Here is a 23,207-nt window from a genome sequence, read left to right as displayed (position 1 = left end):
ATCCACCGAAGACCCTTCTTCCTACTCCACTCCTAGAAGGAGGAAACTCTGGGAAACCCGAAACAAAAAAACAGCTGTGTTGTTTTTGGTTGTGGGATATTCTTTAACGATATCTGAGCCAACCCATTATATAAAATGTATTTTATTGAATAAATCACACGGTGTTTTTCAGTTTCAAATTTATTTTTAACAATCTTCATCAAAAGAAAAACCTTTTGAATTTTCATCAATGCGTCCATTATTTATTATTATTATTATTATTATTATTATTATTATTTTTTGGGACTACCTCATTTAAAAAAAAAAAAAAAAAAAGTTAGTTGTCAAGACTGAAGCAATATTGTTAAACCTCAATTGAAATTACATTTTTTTTTAAATTCTTTTTCCAGCTAAAATAGTTGGCTTAATTATTTTTTTGAAATTCTCAAAGAAATGTAATACTCAATGACAGGTTTTTAACTGTTAAAATTAACAATTATTTTGCTGCTATGGTGAAAATTTATATTACAATTCCATTCTGCAATTTGAGTACTATAGTTATTTTTCTGAGAAGAGTATATGTTTTTATGGGTTATTTAGAATTTTCTATACAATTTTAATGTGTAATTTGTATTGTGTCATGAGTTTATGAAATCGTGGAAATGTAATTTTAATTTTATCAGTTTGTATGCTTGTCTTGGCCAGTTCACACCTGAAACAGATTTTTTTTTTGGTTGTTTTTTGTTAACGTTAAACAAAGAATAAATATATTCTTCTCACTGGTGGCTATGAAAATAAAATAAAACATGAAAATCGGATTACCCAAAGGAAGGTAATGCACAGGCATACGAAATATGGCAAAGTACAATATGCATAGTAAAAGCATGAACATTTACAGTTTTTAACACTATAACCTGTTTAAATCCCTTGCTATAATAAGCTCTTATGCAAAAAATACTGGGCAAAAAATAAATACATTTGAAAATGCATCCGAAAAAAACAACCTGCTCACCAGCTGTCTGTAATTAAAAGTGCTTGTCTGCCATCATAATTTCCATAAAGGAAATGAAAAAGAACCTGATGAACGAGGATTTGAGCAGATTAGCGCATGTGAGAAATCTCCCTTAGCCTTCTCGCTCCCATAATACCGGTATAGTTTTTAAGTTAACCGTGAAGTAAGGAGAGGAGACGAGCATGCATGAGTTCCTTCAAAATCAAAAGCTGCCGGGCCTCAGACACTGAGATCTGATCCTAGACAGCTGCTAATATACGTGACTGCTGTCTTCATAACTTGAATACATAATTGTCATTTATAATGGATTATATGACAAGTGGAACCTCTCTCATTCACTTTCATTGGGATTCCAAATACTCTTATCCTGCAATAAAATAACACTGCACAGTTTGGATCAACAAACCTCATAAAGAGGCCAGGGGCAGCACAGCAAGAGCAGTCTTTCGGCAAGCCAAATAATGCAGTTGAAGTCAAACTCAGAGCGGCTGCATCACTTTAAAAAGAAAAAAACATCCTTAATAAAACAAGGAAAGACCAAAAGCACAACAAACTATATTTTAATGTATCCATTATAAAACGAGGAATCAGTTCCCTATGAAGGAAATAGAAACAATACACTATCTGTTTTTTTTATTGTTTATAACAGTTCATTAAAGTAATTTTTAGTGTATAACACACACTATTAGAACATGTATACATATAGTATACCACTGTGTTTTTCCTAGGGTTGTGTGCAAGATGAGCATGCTATACAAGAGATGTATTACAGACCGTAACGGAGGAAGCTGGTAGTCAACGAGGTGCAAAAGCAGGAAGAGAGGATGAGGTGCGTAAAGGCCATTTCCCAGGCCAAGCAGGGAGAATGGATGAGATGGGAGAGTGTGGAACAACGCAAGACCGACTGGCGAAACCTATGGACAATGAAACAGAGCAGGATCAGTTTCCTCATCAGGTCAACATATGATGTTCTCCCATCACCACAGAACCTACACCTCTGGGTAGGAGAGGATCCCTCATGTCCTTTGTGTTCATCACCTGCAACATTAAGGCACATTTTGACAGGATGTAAGGTGGGTCTTAGCCAAGGATGGTTTACCTGGCACCATGACCAGGTGCTGCGATGTTTGGCCTTAGCATTGGAAGACAAGTGTAACATGACCAATAAGCTGCCACCAGTTCCATCAAAACATTACACACAAAAGACAACATTCCTCCACCCAGGAGAGCAACCGCCAAGAAAAGGTGTGAAAACCAAGCCTCGCCCAGGACAACTGAAAGCTGCTAGAGACTGGAAAATGCTGGCAGATGTTGGTCAATGGCTTATTTTTTCACCTGAGATTGCCACCACTAACCTTTGGTTGAGACGGAAAGATTCTGGTTGGGGATCTCAAGCACAATAGAAAGAAAGAAACGCTCATGTACGGGTAAGTAAGCTGGGTTGAGTTGAGTGGGGGACAGAGGGGGGTGATGTTGGGACGCCAGAATCACCGTCGAGCCCTCTTGAGGTGTCGTGGGCTAGTCGACGAAACACAGGATGGAAGATGCCCACTTGAAGACCCCAGAGATGTACCCTACTTAGCTCAATCCAGACGGTTGTCATGCTGATGTGCTGGGGAGACCGCACTGTGGTTGATCCCCGGAGCCAGCATCGCAGCTGTTGTGTGTGCTGATGCGCTGGGGAGGCAAAATAAGCTGATCCCTGGAGCCAGCATTACACTTCAGCCATCAACACCAGGCAGAAGGATATCTACATCATCAGATTGTTCTATAGATAGAAAGTCTAATGGTTTCAGTGGAACTAGCCATCTTTTTCTGCACCTCCTGATTGCTTGCCTTGAACAGCACAGCTCAGTACAATTTACTTTAGTAGCTGGTATTGGAGTTAATCTTATAATTTATTTGATGTGCTTCCAAGCCAGTTGCTTTAAACATTGTGTCTCACACTGAATAAGTTCTCATTTATTTGCACAGCACACTGGTTGCAATGGAAAATAGTCTAAAAAATAACTCTTAAACTTTCTAGGATGCATATAATAAACTATAAAGTAACGGTTTGGTTGCCATAGAAGTTATGAATGTTGTACTGCATTTAAAAACCAAGAACAAAAAATTACATTTGTGATTATTTTATATATTGTGCTCCATTTTTAAAACTGTAAGAGAATAAATAGTGTTCTTGTGTAAGGTATAAAGGCACGTCTGAAATATTATTTGTAGAGTCTTTTTGAGAGCAGGGCTTGAGCATCCCTGGGAAGCATTTCATCAGCAAGCAGTGGTTTTAGAACAGGTGCTTTTACTTAGTGTCATCCTTTCCTTTACCGAGCTAGAAGAGAATGGCTGACTCCCCTATAGAAAACAACGGGAGACCAGTGTCTTTTTATTGTATAATATTATATATAGCATGCTATGGTTGATTTTGATAGGGTAGTATTAGAAACAATTATTTCGGTTTTATAGTTTTGTGTGTACATGTACCCATTTACACCTGTACATGGGTTTATGTAAATACCAGTTTCTTTTGAAATGTATATTTTTTCACTGTTTGTAGTCGTGCTGTATATGCGCTTATTTTAAAAATAAAGCCTTCATGTTTAATTTTCCATTTAAATAGTGTTTCTGTGATGCAAATGTTAGACATGATGTTCATGAATAAAGCTTTTCAGTTCTATCCGATAGTACGTCTTTCATTTTCATAATGAAGCAGTTTGAAAATGTGGGTCACAGTGACCCACGTGGTGGTTCTAGGTAGTTTGAAAATCCTGCAGTTCTAGTGTTAAAGCAAATGGTAAATTGATTTTTAACATCTTCAGAAGCTCCACTCCAGGTATACAGTGACCTATGAGGTGATTATTATACCAATTATGTAATTATATTTTAATACCACCATACACAGTCTCTAAACTGGAAGAAGAGATGCTGCAAACTATTTTATGGGGTTCTTTACAGCACATCTTTACTGAATGAACCCAGGTGTTTGAGTGCCTTCTGTCCCAATTTAAGGATAGAGTTTCATTAAGATAGAGGCTTTAGTACTCTACAAACCCGGAAACTCACTGATTACAAGGTGCGAGCAAAGATAATACCTGTTTTTTCTTTTGACTTTGATTTGGGAAGCTTCTGGGAGGACATGATTACAATTGTAAGACTTCGTGTGGGTTTGTAAATCAAGACCATTCCAGATGTTGTCTCCAAGAAGGTGATTTTTAATCACAGTCCAACATTACAGACATTCCACATTAAACTCACGGACCGTTCTCTCGCTGCAAACTCTTATTGATTTACTTTTAAACATTGTACTGTGTTTCACTTTCAGTTAACAATAAATGTTATTTAGACTTTCTAATTATTAAAACGAATACCCCTTGATTAACCATTTAAATATAACCTATAACTGTTACACAATGAAAGTCGATGCTATGACACAGGGTACTTTGAAGATAGCTCAGTAAGAGAAACATGTTTATTAATCTTTTTTTTCTAATGAAATGATTTGACGGCTTGCTGCGTTTTCACAAGAAAATCCATTATTCAGTATCTCACAAATATGACTCTTTCCTTGAGCTTGTGATTAAGAGGTCTCGATATTTTACTGTCTGCCAATGGCAAGATGTCTCATTAATAGTTTGGTTATTGCAGTGTGCAACCTACAAAAAATAAATGTGTGGGCTATTTAAAAACTGCACTCATTCATTTTCTATCAAATTCGATTATTTACTTAAAAATCTACTTAAGGAAATACCAAAAACAGTAATTATGTATAAAACACACCTTAAAAATCATCTTTCCATGTCTCTGTTATTTACAGCAAGAACAGGGGTGGGGATTGTATTTCCCATTTCTCCTCACTCAGACCTCTTACTGAATACCCAAACTTTTGAACACTACTGTATGTGCAGGCTATCAGGATTTGACAGGGCTGAAACTGACAACACGCACAGCTGCTACAGATTTCTTATTTCCCATCCCACCTGTATGTTATCACAGTACCAGTGTTTTCTCTTTAGATGTACAGGGTGATTAGAAAGTAAGTTCACCACATGAGTTCACGACATCAACGCACCTTATCTCACAAACTGTAGGGCATAGGAAGGTGAAATTGCATACGGTTGTTAAAGGGAACCATGGGGACGCAAATTACATTTTGTCACTAGGGGGCGCCACTGTGACATACCTCTGATAATCACAACTGTTCAATATGTGCTCCTCCTTGATCCAGAATGAATTGCATTCGTGTGACAACGGACATTACGGTAGCATTACGCATCTCATCAGGTATGCTGGCCACCTCCTGGACAATGACATCCTTGAGGTCCAGAATTGTGCGAGGATTCCCTCGGTACATGCGTGACTTCAGGTACCCCCATAACAAGAAATCCGTTGGTGTAAGCGCCAGTGAACAAGGTGGCCATTCACAAGGAAAGTGACGTGAAATGATTCTGTCCTGAAAGTGCTCCTGCAAGACACGTTTCACCTGGTTACCAATCTGTGGAGGGGCACCATCCTTCATGAAGACTGTAGTGTTTATCACATTTCATTGCTGCAGAATAGGGCAGCAGTGTGGAGTAGTGGTTAGGGTTCTGGACTCCTGACCAGAGGGTCGTGGGTTCAATCCCTAGTGGGGACACTGCTGCTGTACCCTTGAGCAAGGTACTTTACCTAGATTGCTCCAGTAAAAACCCAACTGTATAAATGGGTAATTATATGTAAAAAATAATGTGATAGCTGTATAATGTGAAAAAATGTATAATATGTATAATGTGATATCTTGTAACAATTGTAAGTTGCCCTGGATAAGGGCGTCTGCTAAGAAATAAATAATAATAATAATAATAATAATAATAATAATAATAATAATAATAATAATAATAATAATAATAATAATAATAATAATAATGACATGGGTTGTCAGCATGGTGTGGTATCATGCTCGTTTGAGGTCCCCTTTATGATGGCTCTTCAAAAAAAGAACGATCCAATAACAAAGTTAGCCATAAAGCCACACCACACTGTCACTTCAACATAATGTAGAGGTTTCGCAAATGTTGCATGTGGATTAGGAAGATAACACAGTTGCACATGTTCACACTTCCAGACCGGGTTAAGTGTGCTTCATCTGTCCACAGGATATCAGCAGGCCACTGGTCATCCAAATTCCAGTCGTGCCAAGAACTGCAACGCAAAATCGCCATGTCTGATGAAATCCATCTCCAATGCTTGAACATGATGCAGCTTGTACGGAAACATCTGCAGAGTTGAACGAAGAGCCTTAAGAACAGTTGAATTGGGCCAATCCAGGCGGCGGGCGACAACTTCGATTGGTGTTGGTGGTCTGCCGTTACAAGGCTTATCACAAGTGCAACCTGTTTCCTCAAATTTTTTGATTAACTTGTGAACAGCAGTTTTTGAACATGGCCCGTTGCGGATGTTATGCACTCCACGGTATTCCCTGAGAGCTGCCTCGGCACTGCTTCCTTTGCTATAAAAAAACTCGAGCAGTTCACCTCTCTGCACGCTTGTCAGCTTCATGTTGCTTGCAAGTGACAGGACTATTTATACCCACAGTACTTGGCAGTAACTATAGTGGCGCCCCCTAGTGACAAATTAATATTTGACATTTGCATCACCATGGTTCCCTTAACAGTATGCAATTTCACCCGCCTATGCCCTACCGTTTGTGAGATATGGTGCGCTGATGTGGTAAACTTACTTTCTAATCACCGTGTATATTAACAGTTTGATGCTGTGCGTTTTGTTAATAGCTTTAACAAAGACTTTAATAGATCCATGTAAAAGTGCTTGTATGAACAGCTACATGCAATATCCCTTAATAAGGAGAATGAAGCTTTAACACATTATTGTGCTTTAAGACAAAAGTATACTCTCCTGTCAGTTACAGGACTGTCAACCCTTTTAAAGCACCCAATTGAAAATTTTCTATCAAATAAGTGTTGCTGGAACAACACAGCAGTTGAGGTTTTCTTTAAAAAAAATTTTTTTTTACATCAAACGTTTGGGTGCGGCCTCTGAGCTTTCATCGTGTTAACAGGTTGTCTTTAAGTGGGTTTTCCAAACACATCAGTTAGACCAGTAATGTTTATAAAGTGCTGCACCTGCATCCATAAGTAGCTATTGCAGCTTAATTTGGATAATACTTTCTAATGTCTGTGGATTCTGTAGAATTTTCTTGAGACACGCTGAAACAAGGAAATATACTGCCAGTAAGATGCTGTGCAAGTGGAACAGAGAGCGCATTCCAGATTTGTTTGACAATAGCACGTTATGTTATTTACATTGATATTTTCCTGTAGCAGGGCTGTAGTAAACCCTGCTGATTAAATGTGTGTATTTATTTTAGGACAGGATTTCCTCCTCCGCCCGTGTTATTTTGTATTTATTTGTTTGTTTGTTTGCTTATTTATGTATTTATATGACGGCGAAGCGCCGTATGTTTTGTTAGTGTTTTGTATTTATTATTGTATTTATGTATTGACTGTTTGTTTGTTTTGTATTAAGTAGCGTGGATGGGAAGCCCCATCCACACAGTAATTAGAAAATCCGTGGAGAATGTGACCGGGGGATTATTAAATAATTAGGTAGTTAATCCCTCGGTCACTAATATAAAAGCATGCAGCTCTCGGCACTCGGGGTGGTGGGTGTACAGAGGAGAGAGCAAGAGAAATTTATTTAAAAACGAAACTAAACCAAGGACAGGGTCAGTGAAGGCGATTGCCCAGTCTGACCGGTTGTAGTGTTCGTGATTTGTTTTGTTTACTGTTTTGTTTTTACTGTTTTCTTTTTGTTAAAACCTTTTATTTATTTTTGTTGTATCAAAATAAAACGGCGCTAGTGCCTTTAAATGCAGTACTCCCTGGTGTCAGTTTCCCGTCCTGCTTCTGCCGTGACATCACCGACCAGCCATTCCTGTCACATTGCCTCACAAGGATTTTGTAGCCAGGGCAACCTCTGTTGTTCTAATGGACCGCTTCAAACTTTTATAAATTTGAACATTGCACTCTCATTTAGCAATTAACCAATTGAAATAGGTCAGAAAGCAACCTATCTGCAGTTTAATTTCCAGGTACAGGCATACCAAAACAAAATTATTTAAAATTTAAGAGAATCCAACTTCAACGTATAAATAAAAATACATTTTCACATTGTTCCAAAAGTTTGTCTGTTTTCTCAAAATTCAGAACAGTCGAGATGCAACAATTAGATGATTCATTGATTATTGATTGCCATGGCTTTTATTTTGCAAGTCTCAATTCAACATTCATGGACTGAATAATTGTCTGGGTGCCCTATTTTAACTTCACCAGGAACAAGGGCTTTCCAAGCATTTGCTAGACTAAAGCTGTTCAATTTCTATTAGTTTTCAGAGGAGCTGTCAGAGTCAAATGAAAAAACAAAGACACACACTTCTTACAAAATCTCCCTAAATGAATAATCGTCCAAATACATTGAATGAGCAATCTGTCCCACAAGTGCAGTGGCACCTCCATTCACTACCAATGCAGAATGACTGGGTAAGATATATTTGGTCTTTATTTAACCTCAAGTATTGGGTTTTTGCACTGGTAACTGACAAGGCTGGTAGTGAATCGGAGTGCTCAGTACAGACAGTTGGTCTTTATACAGTATATCGGGTTACTGGAAAGTGTAATGCAGGTTTGGTTATGCATAGGTCAAAGTTATTATCTATGTCATACTGGTCTGTCACTGTAGGGTGGTAAGCTGCTATTTAAAAAAGAGATACAGTACTTTAGGTGAACTATCAATTCATACCTGAAGCAGTTGAAAGAAGGCTGAAGATCTACTTTTTGACTATTAGGCAAATTATTATTGTCATCCACATACTGAAAGGGCCTGACCTTTTGTGATCACTGGGGTTGGCACTGGTTTAAGGGCGATTTACAGGGTGTCATGTCTTCCACCCATACATTAGACTGCACTCTTTACACATAATTAGATTGGACATCTTGAGTCAGCCAGGCTGCAGCCTCAAGGAAGAAGATGGCAGACAGAAAACAACAACTATGTACTTGTATATATAATAAATAATATATATATATATATATATATATATATATATATATATATATATATATATATATATATATATATACCCTTTAAGTTGATAGTTCTGTTTGGTTCTTATTGCAATTACTCAAATGGTGTGTTTTAATTGTTTTTGTAATGTGGTTAAGGTGCTCAGTTTATAAGCTGTTCTTCAGTTCTAGTTGCCTGCCATAGCCATATGGGATGTTGGCTGGATCAGCCAAATTGTCTTTATGTTAGTAAGCACTAGCATTGCTGTATGTTACCTAAAAAACTAAATTAAACCTGATCTAAAATTGACCACAAGATGGCGTTAGCTCTGCCTTCTATAAAGACACTGTCAGGCAAGAAGAACTGTGAAGAGCTGCCCCTGAACAAAAAGCTTCTTAAACTCACAGTATATGAGTTATTGAAGTAAAGACTCAAAATGATTGAGGCGACAACAGCAAAAACTAAGTAAAGGAAATTTGAAGCTACTTACTCTTTAATATAATGATCACATATCCTTCCATACCCTGACAGGCATATTTGAAAAATACTAAATACTATAAAACCCTTATAACACCAGTGTGTTAGCTCTGAGACTGTAAAGAATATGATGAAGAGCAATTTCAGTGGCTTATTTTGTGCTGTAGCCAAATTAAGTTACTGTCTTTAAGCAATGTTACAATTACCTTATATATAACATGCATTCTGTATACAAGAGAAACACATACTCTTATTTTTTTAAAGTGCATGTTAAACTCCTAGAATGATGGTAAACATAATGTAATGTCTGCATACTGATTTACAGCACAGGGTTCTACCTCGCATCTGCTTTTGAAGCTTTAGTGACAATAAATGAACGCTTAGTATCACGTTTCACAGAAATACTATATCAAGCCTCGTTCTGTCATTTCTTGCCTGATTAAGTCCTACGTAACCCAGGAATTATCAATTACTCAAGAAGGCATGGAAAGTGTGGTGTGTAATTGGCAGGAGTACAGTAAGCCATTGCTTTGTCTCATTGCTAAAGGAAGGCTTTATGGCAGATTTTAGAGTAGGTTGAACACATCTCTTAACCCCATTCAGACTTCATGCTTTCTAAATACTGGATCTTTGGTATCTCTCAGACTTGTAGTCGAGTCCTCAAACCTCGAGCCCGGGTCCCGAGTCCCGAGTCCGAGTCACTATCATTCGAGTCCGAGTCTGAGTCACTAATATTATTATTATTATTATTATTATTATTATTATTTATTTCTTAGCAGACGCCCTTATCCAGGGCAACTTACAATCGTAAGCAAATACATTACAAGTATCACAGTACAAGTAATAATACAATTAAGAGCAAGATAAATACAATGATTTTGGTTCAAGCAAGTACAAGTGTGACAAAATACAATTCAATAATACAGCAGATAACAGTGTCAGTGATAGTTACATCAGGATATGATTAAATACAAAATACTACAGATTAAACACTTGGCAGATTACAGTACTCTGAAGTACATGATTAAATACAGTAAAATAGGGGGCAGATAAGAGCAAGTAAAGCACATTTAAGGAAGGGTGATAAGTGTCCCAGGGGAAAAACAGAGGAGTTCTACAGGTGCTGTCTGAAGAGGTGAGTCTTAAGGAGGCGCCGGGATGTGGTCAGGGACAGGGCAGTCCTGACATCTGTAGGAAGGTCATTCCACCACTGCGGAGCGAGGGTGGAGAAGGAGCGGGCTCTGGAGGCAGGGGAGCGTAGAGGAGGTAGAGCCAGTCTTCTAGTGCAGGCGGAGCGGAGAGGTCGAGTGGGGGTGTAGGGAGAGATGAGGGTCTGGAGGTAGCTGGGTGCAGTCTGGTCAAGGCATCTGTAGGCGAGTACAAGAGTCTTGAACTGGATGCGAGTGGTGATCGGGAGCCAGTGGAGTGAGCGGAGTAGTGGAGTTGCGTGGGAGAAGTGAGGCAGAGAGAACACCAGGCGGGCAGCGGAGTTCTGGATGAGCTGGAGTGGATGGGTGGCGGATGCAGGGAGGCCAGCCAGGAGGGAGTTGCAGTAGTCTAGGCGGGAGAGTACCAAGGCCTGGACCAGGAGCTGGGTGGCGTAGTTGGTGAGAAAGGGTCGGATTCTTCGGATGTTGCTCAGGAAGAATCGGCAAGTGCGTGCCAGAGTGGAGATGTGCTGGGAATAAGAGAGGCAGGGGTCCAGGGTAACTACTGATAGGACAGAAGGACTGATTGATAGCAATGGTAGTAGTGGGGGAACAGTTTATCTAATGAACATTGTCTGATATCCCTCAGGAAAAAGGCACAAATAATAAAAAATAAAAATACAAAAAATGTATTTATTTTTCCTGGCTAGATTATTCTATTTGCATGCCTTTTTCAACTTGTCTGTCACTATCTTCTTTTTTTTTTTGGAATTGGAATAATGTTTGAATGTACCTGAAGTTTATAGATAAGCTTTAAGTTCAAGTTTGTGGACGTTGTTTTTCACTTTGATAGATCTGGACTATAGAGCCGATGTAGTGTTAAAAAGTGATACAACGTCAGAATGTTGTATGCGTACCACAACTTGACTCATGTAATGGCAGAAAGTGGTACGATGTCAGATTGCAAGTTGTGCGCTGTCATATTTTGGTACATGTGCAATCAATTGCGATCTGATGGGTGTTTTCCTATTGTCTAAAAAGGTACATTTACCATTAATTATACATTATTTTTTTGCAAACTTAAACTGGCAACAGACAATTAATTTCTCTAAAAAGAAAAAAAAAAACAATTAATGAGACGTCCACCACAAAGTTGCACAAGTAAAAAAAAAATGTACAGGCCCCAATGTATTGCATATGATAAATATTTGTATACTATTTTCTTAATGGTGGAAAAATAGATTAAAAATGACATAAAAGACTGGAAAATATGATAAATTCATTTTAAAAAGATGTAAACGACCAAAAATAGCATGACATACCATATTTGAATGGGCGCTTCCCTGCTTTCTTAACGGAAGTTGTTTAGGCATGTTCAGTGTGCTGAGTACCACTACACAGGTAAGAAATTAAAGTTACTTTCACCTCTGACTATATCTACTTTGACTTCAATTCGGGTAAAATCTGCCAATCTGACTTAGACATTGCCGGAGCAATAGTAAATGTAATATTATTTTTATTATTTGATTTGCAAAACAGAAACGCTATGTTTCACTTTCATTACATTTGCACTTTTATTAAGTCTGTAACACAATGATGCATTTACGAGATTGTGCTTCAGTTCAGTTCGGGCCTGGAGATGCAGTTCTGAGTGTCCTGTTGATATGCAGTGCCTTTTAAACCTGTTTTACTGTGAAGAAAAATACTTTTAAACAGCGCGTCTAAAATAAACTGCGCGTGTGAAAATAAATTGAACCTGACGCGCCTGGGACGCGCTGAATAAATGGACCGCAAAGGGCTAAACGCCAAAAGGCAGGAGACTAGCAGAGATAGTGTGAGATGGGGGAAGGGAACTAAAAGACATGGATGCGCCCTGCTACGTACAACGTGGTATGCAACCATTTGTCAGATTTTTCCCTACAGTTATGTTTAAATATCCCAAAGTGGAATAGGTGGCTAACCCTAACCCTAACCCTATTATACTTTTGATTGTTCAAAAACAGCTGACCCACTTCCTGCTCATCAGTCTGATCTGTTGCCTCTGCTGCTCTTGCAAGAGACTGGGTGTGTTCACGACACTTTTTTGCTGGCTAGATTGCAGACGGGAGTCTGCGAGTAATGTCACGGTGTGTGCAGACTGAGCTTTGACAGCTTTGGTAGATGAACAACAGTTCTGAGCAGAACCAAAATGGAAGTGGTGTTGAGAGAAATTCTAATCGCAAAAGAAGTGGATGCAATCGAAGTTCCCTTTGTGCTCCACCAGCTTCATAATTTACAGCATGATCAGAAAATGTATAGTAGAAACAGCCCCTGCTATAAAGAGATAATATAAACGTGTGTTTTGTGATGTGAGACAAATTAATGAGTATTATAACGGGCAGGATTCCCCCCGCCCTCTCACAAAGGGGTTGTTAGACAGTACTGTATTTTGATCTGGGACACAAATAGTTCAAATACTTGCACATAAGGTCACATATCTCACTTCAACTACCTGTTATTAAATCTGATTTATTCTCGTTAATTCAAAGTAGGTTATTCCCTGTCCCTGATAGCCTTTCATCAATAACCAAATACACCTGCTGAAAATAACATAGCGGTTTTAGGTTCATTTCAACCGTTTAGAATTATTATTATTTTTTTTTTTACATGTTTAAACCTTTAGAATAAATATCTGAATATCTGAAAAGTATAATAACTGTGGAAAAAGAGTCAAATGATTTAAATTTGTATTACAAATCATTCATGAGATAATTAATAACATGACTCGAAGGCGATTCACACCCCCTGACTAGGTGGCAGTAGCACATGGAGTGAGGATTGTATCTGGTTGCCTACACACAAGCAAACGCTCGTCTTTTGTTTTGAGCTGCGGCTGCTCCAGCGCAGTACTTGTCAGGAGATGCGCAATCTGCGCTCAGGAGATGCGTGACCTGGTGATGTCTTTTCTGGATGAGTTCACGCAGATGGCGAACTTGGACAGGTTTTGCACAAAATCTGCGCAGCATTAGGAAAATATGCGTACATGAACGCAGCCAATGTGTTTTTCCCGCATGCATAATAAGTCATTTTCATTTTGATAAATTAAGTAGTATTAAGTTACTCTGTCGTTCTGCTTTTTTTTTTGCTATCAATCAGTCCTTCTGTCCTATCAGTCTGAGATATCTGCCTGTTTGACGGCAACTTTCTGATATGAATTAAGAAGCTTTAAAAGAATGCTTATACCTTATATGATTATTATTTTTCGTCATTTATTCATTGTAGAACTTAATGCAAAAGTTGCAGATGGGTTTGTGTGAGGTGTGTTTACCAGTTGGATTTGTATGGGGGGGGGGTGTGTACGCTGCAACATACCTCGTTTCCAATTTCTTATTCTTACTGTGATTGGCTGCAAAGACAACAGGGCTAACTAGTGATTGGATAATGTTTTGTTGGGTGGGTTTTTATTGTGCACAGATTTCCTAGTAACTGTAATATTATTTGTGTAATAGAAAATAAAAAAGGACTCATCATTAATATCTCCAAGTCACAGAGCCCAAATGTCCGAGTCACACAAGGTCGAGTCCGAGTCTTTTGCGGCCATGACTCGAGTCCGAATCCGAGTCACGAAAAATGCGACTTGAGTCCGAGTCCTACAAGTCTGATATCTCTGAATAGATAACCATCCACTCTTCAAAATATTTGCAATGGAAGAAGCCAACTCAATAGTGCAGGGTTACCTCAACTGTTATCCGTGACAGGGTGGTCAATTTTATTCTTCATTTTATCTCGAGACTGATGCGCCATTCAATGCTTAGATTTTTTTGTGGTGTTCTAGAATACAGTCAACCGTTTTTTTAATCATCTGTTACTGAAATTATATTAAAAGGGTTTGAATGTATTACACTACCTTGCATTCTTCTTCAGCAGGTATTTTATTGAAATATGATTGAACTATTATAAGTTGTACTTTCTAAGTAACTATTTATATAAGTGCAATAACAAATTGCTATAATGCCCTGCAGGAAAAAAATAAATAAATAAATAAATAAGATTTAAAAAAAAAACAAAACTAACAGGTATCAAAAGATGTTAGAGTAGCCAAAACCCACACAGGTAATCAAGGATATCATAAATGTAGACTTTAGCGCTTTAGAACACAGTTATTGCTTGTCCACAGGAAACAATCAAAACAGGCTGCGATCTTCAAGCCTCAAGGAGAGACACAGTTTCCCAGGTACAGAAACAGACAGATCTCTACAGCAGAGCTTGTCTATTGTTGCTTTACCACACAGCCTTTTATAATCCTGTCTGGTAGTACTTATATCAGTTTACTTCACAAACTGTTGCCAGTCCCCCTTACGTGTCAGAGCAGTCATTTATTTGACAGGTTTCTTCCATTACCCACAAGCCTATGCATAATTACGATACTGGGAACTTTAAAACACACAATAATAAAGAAGAAAAAAACATTTCAACAACTTTTTTCAATGGAGAGCCAGCTTTCATTTCTCAGGGAGGAGTGGGCAGTAATAGTGATGTGGGAAACACACAAATACCTATAGCACACAAGGTTTCCAAAAAGAAGAGCAAACTCCAGGGGACTCAGATTGGTCTTATGCATTATGAACTAAATACAGACAATACTCAAGCCCATATCACCTCCATGCAAAGACAGGCAGTGCCATGCAATGACCAATGAAAGGCTCCACCAAGGAAAGAAACGTTGTTTTTCCCTGAAAATGTTAACATATTTGGAAACTTACCAAGTAGTCAACGGTGGAAATTAACTGGAATGGAAATGAACAAGGGCAGGTATAATGGTTCCAAGTTATTGGTAGTGGCAACTTGTTCATATTTTGCTAAATCAATTGTATCACAATGGTATGACCTAGTACATCGTAGCAATCATTGCAGTGCCATGCTATCAGTGTGCTACCATATGAGTGTGTCAGTGTTAGAACACATTCTGATTGTTGTATCCATTGCATTTTGGACAGGATTATCAATTACTGTAAATTAGTGTAAAAAGAGGTGGTGTAAGAGGTGTGTTCTAATAAAGTACATAATAAAGGTACTGTATCTTCTTTTCAGCCTCAAGATGTGTTTATAATGTGGTAGGTCACGCTTGAAACTGCATGAACTCACAAGCACACGCTCCCCAGCAAACCTGTTCCTTCCTGTACTGCTGTAGTGCAGGTAATTTGGACTTGGCAGGGCATGAAAGGGAAGTGTTGATGGTGAAGGGCCTGGAGCAGAGGAGGGAGGGGGGGGCGGGGGGTCCTCGGCTCACCGCGCATCAGCGACCCCTGTAGTCTACCCGGGCGCCTACGGGCTTGCCTGTAAGCTGCCCGGAGCTGTGTTGTCCTCCGACGCTGTAGCTCCGAGGTAGCTGCATGGTGAGTCTGCAGTGTGAAAAGAAGTGGTTGACGGCACACGGTTCAGAGGACAGCTTTGTTCGTCTTCACCGCTCCCGAGTCAGCACAGGGGTGGTAGCGGTGAGCCGAGCTTAAAAATAATAATTGGATATTCTAAATTGGGAGAAAATAATAAACAATAATTGGTGACTACTACATTAAAACAAAAAAAAGAATCCTTGAAACATTCAGCCAATGGCCACACACAGTACAATAATGGCTAAATGATGTGAGGGAGGTATTTTTTTATATATATATATATATATATATATATATATATATACTACCGGTCAAAAGTTTTAGAACACCCCCATTTTTCCAGTTTTTATTGAAATTTAAGCAGTTCAAGTCCAGTGAATAACCTGAAATGGTACAAAGGTAAGCGGTAAACTGCCAGAGGTTAAAAAAAAAAGTTTAGGTTACCAAAAACTGATAAATAATGTACATTTCAGAGTTATACAAAAAGGCCTTTTTCAGGGAACAAGTAATGGGTTAACAACTTACAGCTGTTCTGCAGCAATGGAAGTAAATTAAGCCTTAAAAGTTGATGCTAACAATTCCTACAGGTGTCCCAACTTTTGTTGATTACTTACAAACCCTCTGTCTGTATAAAAGCAGTGATGGAACAGACTGTGTTACTACACTCTCTTAAGCATTATTTGGACAGTATTGTACTGCAGGAAGTAGTATATTGCTGTCATAATGGCGAGAAAAAGGCAATTAACAAAGGAAGACAGACAGACCATTATAACCCTTAAAAGTATAGGTCTTTCCTTTAGAGAAATTGCAAAGAAAGCCAAGGTGTCAGTGAGTACAGTTTCCTACACCATCAAAAGGCACTTGGAAACTGGAGGAAACTCTGACAGGAAGAGGTCTGGCAGACCCAAAGCCACAACAGAATCAGAAGACAAGTTTCTGAGAGTCAACAGCTTGCGTGATAGGCAGCTCACAGGACAACAGCTTCAAGCACAGCTTAACACTGGTCGAAGTAAGCAAGTCTCAGTTTCAACTATGAAGAGAAGACTTCGAGCTGCAGGTTTGACAGGTCGAATGGCAGTAAGAAAGCCATTGCTAAGATAGCAAAATAAGAAAAAGAGGCTTGCCTGGGCGATGAAGCACCGCCAGTGGACTACTGAAGACTGGAAGAAGGTCTTATGGACCGATGAATCAAAATTTGAAATCTTCGGTTCATCACGCAGGGTTTTTGTACGCCGTTGAGTAGGCGAAAGGATGGTTCCTCGGTGTGTGACACCAACTGTCAAACATTGAGGAGGAAGCGTGATGGTCTGTGGCTCTTTTGCTGGATCCAGAGTCGGCGACTTGCACAGAGTGAGTGGCACCCTGAACCAAAACTGCTACCACAGCATTTTGCAGCACCATGCAATACCCTCTGGTATACGCCTAGTTGGTCAGGGGTTCATCCTACAGCAAGATAATGACCCAAAACATACCTCCAAGCTATGTCAGAACTACCTTAGAAGAAAAGAACAAGACGGTAGGCTTCAAATCATGGAATGGCCAGCACAGTCTCCAGACTTAAACCCCATCGAGCTGGTTTGGGATGAACTGGACAGAAGGGTGAAAGCAAAGCAACCTACAAGTGCAACACATTTGTGGGAACTTATGCAACAGCGTTGGGAAGAACTTTCCAAACAATATTTGATTTCCATTGTAGAAAGAATGCCACGAGTGTGTTCGGCTGTTATATCTGCAAAAGGTGGCTACTTTGATGAGTCAAAAATTTAGATTAAATTCTGTTAAACAAAACGATTCCATGATTTCTTTTTTATCTCCAATTGTTTATTTGCTATATGCTTTAATTTCAGAGTACATTGAGACATTAAACTGCGTAAATTTCAAAAAACTGGAAAAATGGAGGTGTTCTAAAACTTTTGACCGGTAGTGTATATATATACCGCCCGCAAGGCTTGCTGTGTTGCAGATGTAAATATTTGTCATGGAGTAGCAAGCATCCCACAGGGAGGCATGTGTTTGCTCCTAATTGTTTACAAGACTATCATTCACTGTTGGATCTCATTTAAGCAGTGGCAGTACTTAATATACCCCCATGTCCAGCTAAATACATTTTTAAATAAAATTATTGAGAATAGAATCTAAAGCCCTTTTACAAGTCCAGTGAGGACGTGGAGAACTATTACACTTAAAAAAGCTGGAGATCTAACATTATGGGCACTACTAGAGGTAATTAAGTTTATTAAGATATAATGGAGGTGGGCTCCTGAGTGGCGCATCCAGTAAAGGCGCTCCTCGCAGGATGTGCCCTATAGTCTGGAGATCGCAGGTTCGAGTCCAGGCTATGTCACAGCTGACCGTGACCGAGAGTTCCTAGGGGGCGGCGCACAATTGGCTGAGCGCTGCCCGGGTAGGGAGGGCTTAGGTCGGCAGGGGAATCCACGGCTCACCGCGCATCAGCGACCCCTGTGGCCGATAGGGCGCCTGTGGCTCTGCAGCGGAGCCGCCAGATCTGTGTTGTCCTCCGGCACTATAGGTCTGGTGGCATTGCTGTGGATCTGCAGTGCGAAAAATGACGGCTTGGAAGGAGCACGTTTCGGAGGACGCGTGTTCCAGCCTCCGTTTCCCGAGTCGGCGGGGGGGTTGCGAGCGGTGAGCCGGGGATACAGATAATAATTGGGCATGCTAAATTTGGGTGAAAACCGGGGTAAAAATAATTGGCGATGACTAAATTTATATAAAAAAAAAAAAAAAAAAAAAAAAAGATGGAGGTTTACACAAGATAGACTTGTAAACAATTACTGTATGTACCATTGTTTTGTAATATACTGTAACTACATGAGAGGAAATATATCTTGCTCTTATTGTATTACTTGTATTGTAACACTTAATGTATTTGCTTACGATTGTAAGTCGCCCTGGATAAGGGCGTCTGCTAAGAAATAAATAATAATAATAATAATAATAATAATAATAATAATAATAATAATAATAATAATAAAATATAGCAATTAGGAAAAGTGTAACAGGCAGAGTTGTGTGACACACTGGTTTATGGACCCTGTACGTGAAATGAGGTTCAAAGCTTTATAACCACAATTATACAATGGCAATGATTGTCCCTTTATTAATTTCAATGCACTATGTAATGTCATAGCCACGGTTCTTTTTAACCCTAGTTTTGTTAGTTGTTTTTAATTTCAAACTACCTCCTAGCCATTGTATAATTGTAATATGACTATGAGCCAAGTGGACCTGTAAAACCTGGTTCCTTAAATCTCAACAAGTAGTTTACCAGCCATGTTAATTTCTGAACTCTTTTTTAAAAGCTTGTTATTTCAAAGAAAAACATTAGCAACAGGTTTGGGTACACACTTAAAATGTCAGATTATAAATCAAACTGTCTAGCCTCACCAATAATTTCCTTAGGGCCAGTTGAAGTCATGTCGTTAACTATAGCTTTGTTGACAAGTAAATGTGTTTCAATGGATTTGCAAGCGCCAGTCTTCTTCAAATAAAAGCACATTAGCTCACAAATATACCTGGAAACTGATAGTCTGAAAACACAAACAGCCACAGGATATTTTGAAGTTTCCTTTCAAATTCCAGCAGGCCCCTCCATTTAATCAAAGCTTTCAGGCAGCTCTAAACCATCAGAAACTAATATTCTCCTTTGACATTCAGTAGTCAAATGAGTTTAATTCAATTCTCAATGAAGTACCCAATTAATAAACAGTTCAGTTAAAATTGAACCTGAGTGTTACGCTTCAAGTTTAAAACAACGAGAGTCCAGTTGTCTTCAGAAATTCCAAGAATCTGTTTCATCTGGATTAAAGCGTAAAGAACACTAATTTTGTTTGGATTAGCTGACAGAGATCATTATTGTATAAAACGCTATTTCCCACTGTTATTACTAACAATGGAGCTAGTCCCTTTCTGTGAGCTTCATGGTGGTGCATTAGGAAACCACACATGGAACTGTGCACACCTAGTATTAATAAGAAAACCAAACAGAAACTTATAAAACTGGTTTATTACTGGTTTATGGGGTGCCATGTGTTAAAAATAAATAAATAAATAAATAAATAAAAGCATTTATATTTAACTTTTTTTTTCTAAATCTTGTATTTTTTCCCCAGATTTATAAATGTTGTGAAAATAAATACATATTTTTTAAATATGTACATTCAGATGTAATGTATAGATCTAGTTACAAGATTTAACATTTAGCTAAATATTTAACTAAATTATTTTTTTGTTTATTTAGCAGTTTCTGGGTATATGCATATTGTGATAAGCAATAAAAGCAGCAGCGAAAGTTGCGGGCTTCTTGCTTTCGATTCCAGATAAGTGTAGTTTATAGGAGGCTGTGTGGTCCAGTGGTTAAAGAAAAGGGCTTGTAACCAGGAGGTCCCCGGTTCAAATCCCAACTCACTTACTGACTCATTGTGTGATCCTAAGCAAGTCACTTAAGCTCCTTGTGCTCCGTCTTTCGGGTGAGACGTAGTTGTAAGTGACTCTGTAGCTGATGCATAGCTCACACACCCAAGTCTCTGTAAGTCGCCTTGGATAAAGGCATCTGCTAAATAAACAAATAATTATTGAATATAAAAGTTCTGAGTTGCAAAGTTACAACCAGACATCTTAAAGGTTACATTTACAAACCACTAACCAAGATCATGCAACAGTCTCTTGACAGAGGGGTTGTACCGACAGACTGGAAAATTGCACACGTAAAACAGATCCACAAAAAGGGAGATAAAACCGAACCAGGTAACTACAGACCAATAAGCCTGACTTCTATTTTATGTAAACTTATGGAAACTATAATAAGATCTAAAATGGAAAATTACCTATATGGTAACAATATCCTGGGAGACAGTCAGCATGGTTTTAGGAAAGGGAGATCGTGTCTAACTAACCTGCTTGACTTTTTTGAGGATGCAACATTGACAATGGATAATTACAAAGCATATGACATGGTTTATTTAGGTTTCCAGAAAGCTTTTGACAAAGTCCCGCATAAAAGATTAATTCTCAAATTGAACGCAGTAGGGATTCAAGAAATGCATGCACATGGATTAGGGAGTGGTTGACATGTAGAAAACAGAAAGTTCTGATTAGAGGAGAAACCTCAAAATGGAGCGAGGTAACCAGTGGTGTACCTCAGGGATCAGTATTAGGTCCTCTGCGATTCCTAATCTACATTAATGATTTAGATTCTGGTATAGTAAGCAAACTTGTTAAATTTGCAGACGACACAAAAATAGGAGGAGTGGCAAACACTGTTGCAGCAGCAAAGGTTATTCAAAATAATCTAAACAGCATTCAGAACTGGGCAGACACATGGCAAATGACATTTAATAGAGAAAAGTGTAAAGTATTGCATGCAGGCAATAAAAAGGTGCATTATAAATATCATATTGGAGATACTGAAATTGAAGAAGGTAACTATGAAAAAGACCTCGGAGTTTATGTTGACTCAGAAATGTCTTCATCTAGACAATGTGGGGAAGCTATAAAAAAGGCCAACAAGATGCTTGGATATATTGTGAGAAGTGTTGAATTTAAATCAAGGGAAGTAATGTTAAAACTTTACAATGCATTAGTAAGACCTCATCTAGAATATTGTGTTCAGTTCTGGTCACCTTGTTACAAAAAGGATATTGCTGCTCTAGAAAGAGTGCAAAGAAGAGCAACCGGAATTATCCCTAGTTTAAAAGGCATGTCGTATGCAGACAGGCTAAAAGAATTGAATATATTCAGTCTTGAACAAAAAAGACTACGCGGTGATCTGATTCAAACATTCAAAATCCTAAAAGGTATAGACAATGTCGACCCAGGGGACTTTTTTTTACCTGAAAAAAGAAACAAGGACCAGGGTTCACAAATGGAGATTAGATAAAGGGGCATTCAGAACAGAAAATAGGAGGCAGTTTTTTACACAGAGAATTGTGAGGGTCTGGAACCAACTCCCCAGTAATGTTGTTGAAGCTGACAACCTGGGATCCTTCAAGAGATCAATAAGCTACTAACGACCAAACGAGCAAGATGGGCTGAATGGCCTCCTCTCGTTTGTAAACTTTCTTATGTTCTTAAGACTCATTTTTATACATTGGCTTACTGCACTGCATAGTTTTTATTGTATTGTTTATATATATATATATATATATATATATATATATATATATATATATATATATATACAGACGTGCTCAAATTTGTTGGTACCCTTACAGCTCATTGAAATAATGCTTCATTCCTCCTGAAAAGTGATGAAATTAAAAGCTATTTTATCATGTATACTTGCATGCCTTTGGTATGTCATAGAATAAAGCAAAGAAGCTGTGAAAAGAGATGAATTATTGCTTATTCTACAAAGATATTCTAAAATGGCCTGGACACATTTGTTGGTACCCCTTAGAAAAGATAATAAATAATTGGATTATAGTGATATTTCAAACTAATTAGTTTCTTTAATTAGTATCACACATGTCTCCAATCTTGTAATCAGTCATTCAGCCTATTTAAATGGAGAAAAGTAGTCACTGTGTTGTTTGGTATCATTGTGTGCACCACACTGAACATGGACCAGAGAAAGCAAAGGAGAGAGTTGTCTGAGGAGATCAGAAAAAAAATAATAGACAAGCATGGTAAAGGTAAAGGCTACAAGACCATCTCCAAGCAGCTTGATGTTCCTGTGATAACAATTGCAAATATTATTAAGAAGTTGAAGGTCCATGGAACTGTAGCCAACCTCCCTGGGCGCGGCCGCAAGAGGAAAATCGACCCCAGATTGAACAGAAGGATAGTGCGAATGGTAGAAAAAGAACCAAGGATAACTGCCAAAGAGATACAAGCTGAACTCCAAGGTGAAGGTACGTCAGTTTCTGATCGCACCATCCGTCGCTTTTTGAGCGAAAGTGGGCTCCATGGAAGAAGACCCAGGAGGACTCCACTTTTGACAGAAAACATAAAAAAGCCAGACTGGAATTTGCTAAAATGCATATTGACAAGCCACAATCCTTCTGGGAGAATGTCCTTTGGACAGATGAGTCAAAACTGGAGCTTTTTGGCAAGTCACATCAGCTCTATGTTCACAGACGAAAAAATGAAGCTTTCAAAGAAAAGAACACCATACCTACAGTGAAACATGGAGGAGGCTCGGTTATG

This window comes from Acipenser ruthenus, chromosome 11 (assembly GCF_902713425.1).
Source record: "Acipenser ruthenus chromosome 11, fAciRut3.2 maternal haplotype, whole genome shotgun sequence".
In the NCBI taxonomy this organism is placed as follows: domain Eukaryota; kingdom Metazoa; phylum Chordata; class Actinopteri; order Acipenseriformes; family Acipenseridae; genus Acipenser; species Acipenser ruthenus.
The sequence above is the reverse complement of the archived record's forward strand: the minus strand, read 5'-3'. Positions refer to the sequence as shown.